At 48.6% G+C, this 2,542-nt stretch overlaps 1 protein-coding gene across 1 annotated transcript in view; it reads left to right on the top strand.

Annotated features, from left to right (window-relative positions):
• Positions 1 to 2,542, top strand: part of LOC116981712 (titin-cap) — an 8,392-nt gene that overhangs the window by 3,875 nt on the left and 1,975 nt on the right. The window lies entirely within an intron of this gene.

Below are 2,542 nucleotides of genomic sequence, written 5' to 3' on the forward strand. Positions count from 1 at the left end.
GGGGGGGTGGAGGAAGGTGGTGGTGTGGGTGGGTTAGGTTTGGGGGGGGTGGAGGGAGGTGGGTGGGGGTGGGTTAGGTTTGGGGGGTGGGGTGGTGGGTGGGGGTGGGTTAGGTTTGGGGGGGTGGGGTGGGTGGGTGCGGGGGGGGCGTGGCTTAGGGTGGGATGCGGGATGATGTACGGGAGATTGGTCCAGTTGAAGATAGACACAAAATGCTGGAGTAACTCAGCGGGACTGATCAGCGATCTATGACGGATGAGGGGAACCCCCGTTCCCTAAAGAATGAGGACATCTCAGACATCGTGGTATGGAACACCTCATCTTGGGCTTAGATGCGACGTGGACAGAGGAATTGTGAGTAGGGGATACTCTACAGGGAGCAGCGTGAGAAGAAGCTGTCTACATTGGTGGGGAATCAGTGGGTTTATAATAAACGTCAGTTGATATTCAGTTGAGTTGTGGTTTTCACAAAGTATCTGGAAGGAAAGAGTGTTGCAGGATGGGACAGGGACTGGTCTAACACACAGCGGCAGCGACTGACATGTCACAAGGCCTCCTCCCATACTGTAGTCATGTCTGCAAAAGGGTTTTGACCCAAAATGTCATCTGTTCCTTTTGTCCAGAGATACTGCCTGATCCACCGAGTTACTCCAGAATTTTGTGTCTATGTTGGGTGCAGTTACTTCCTACACTTCAGGTTGAATGGACAAATCAGTCCAGCGCATTCCACTCCTTGAGCCCTGTGCCCCCCCTGGGCTGGGTATAGGATCGAGTATTCACTGACCCCTCTCTCCATCGTCTCTCCACCTCTGCTCAGTGTTCATGTTAAAACCATCAACAAACCTTTCTGCTTTTAAGGTTTACAAACTCCAACTACAAAGAAGAGAGAGAGAGAGAGAGAACTAGCTCTCTATCTCAGTACAATCTCCAGGTCCAAATCATTCCACTCAGCATCACTCTTTCACAATCCTCCTGACTGAGTGACGAAGCGCGGGTTTCTGTTCTTGTGAGTCTGAAGCAATTAGTGAGCTGGTGAGATCAGCTTTCCTCATTACTTAGGCTGCAGCAGCAGAGAGTAGTGTCAGTCATTGCTTGGAAACTAATCCGGGATCAGAGCTGTCACACAGACAAAGAAACCAACGCTGCAGTCAGGGTTAAGTAGCAACTGAACTATTGCCCAAGATCTTGTGGAGCCTGATGTTGGCATCAGACAAATACAATCACACAATTGACGTCGGTTTAAACGTAGAATCGGGGAACTAGAGATACTGATTAATGCACAAAAGGACAAGTGCTGGAGGATACTCAGCGGGTCAGGCAGCATCTGTGGAGAACATAGATAGGTGACGTTTCACAGAGTGCTGGAGTAACTCAGCGGGTCAGGCAGCATCTGTGGAGACCATGGATAGGTGACGTTTCACAGAGTGCTGGAGTAACTCAGTGGGTCAGGCAGCATCTGTGGAGAACATGGATAGGTGACGTTTCACAGAGTGCTGGAGTAACTCAGCGGGTCAGGCAGCATCTGTGGAGAACATGGATAGTTCCATACTCCGGCACTATGTGAAACGTCACCTATCCATGTTCTCTAACCATATTAAAAGTGGATTGAGCACAGGAGTAAAGATGTTTTCATGCAATTACATGGGGCTTTGGTGAGACTACACTTGAAATATGGTATACACTTTTGAGTCAAGATTGTTTAATTGTCATATGCACGTGGAATGGCAGAATGAAACAGCGTGTTGGCTGAACAGCGGATCAGGCAGGATCATGGATTGTCTTTCCGCTGACTGCTTAGGATCAAATAAAAGCTTTTCACTGTTCCTCGTGACAATAAACCAAACTCATCTGTGGAGGGAATGGATAGATGACGTTTTAGGTTGGGACCTTTCTTTGGACTCAAAATGGGTCCTGATCCAAAATCTCGTTCGTCCAGATGCCACCTGACCTGCTGAGTTTCTCCAGCACATTGTATTTTGCTGAAGATTCCAACATCTACAGTTTCTTGTGCCTCCTCTGCCTCAGTGAAAGGCTGAGTTGCAGCAGCTTTACAGGCACATTAAATGCAACAACACCACAAATAAATATACAATATATTATCGGTCATGCTTGGTAAACCAGACCATGATTACATGGGGCTTTTCACGCAGAGAGTGGTGAATCTCTGGAACTCTCTGCCACAGAAGGTAGTTGAGGCCAGTTCATTGGCTATATTTAAGAGGGAGTTAGATGTGGCCCTTGTGGCTAAAGGGATCAGGGGGTACGGAGAGAAGGCAGGTACAGGATACTGAGTTGGATGATCAGCCATGATCATATTGAATGGCGGTGCAGGCTCGAAGGGGCGAATGGCCTACTCCTGCACCTATTTTCTATGTTTCTATGGTTTGTGTTGTGGTCAGGGTGGTTATTGCGAAGATGCTGCAGTTGGACCTGGAGGTCATGGTTCTCAGGCTCTTATACCTTCTTCCCCCTGGCAGCGAGGGAGGTGTGGCTCTTTGGTCTCCTTACCCAACGATATGATTAGCGGGCAGAGAAGGTTCAC

The sequence above is a fragment of the Amblyraja radiata genome, chromosome 16 (assembly GCF_010909765.2).
Source record: "Amblyraja radiata isolate CabotCenter1 chromosome 16, sAmbRad1.1.pri, whole genome shotgun sequence".
In the NCBI taxonomy this organism is placed as follows: Eukaryota; Metazoa; Chordata; class Chondrichthyes; order Rajiformes; family Rajidae; genus Amblyraja; species Amblyraja radiata.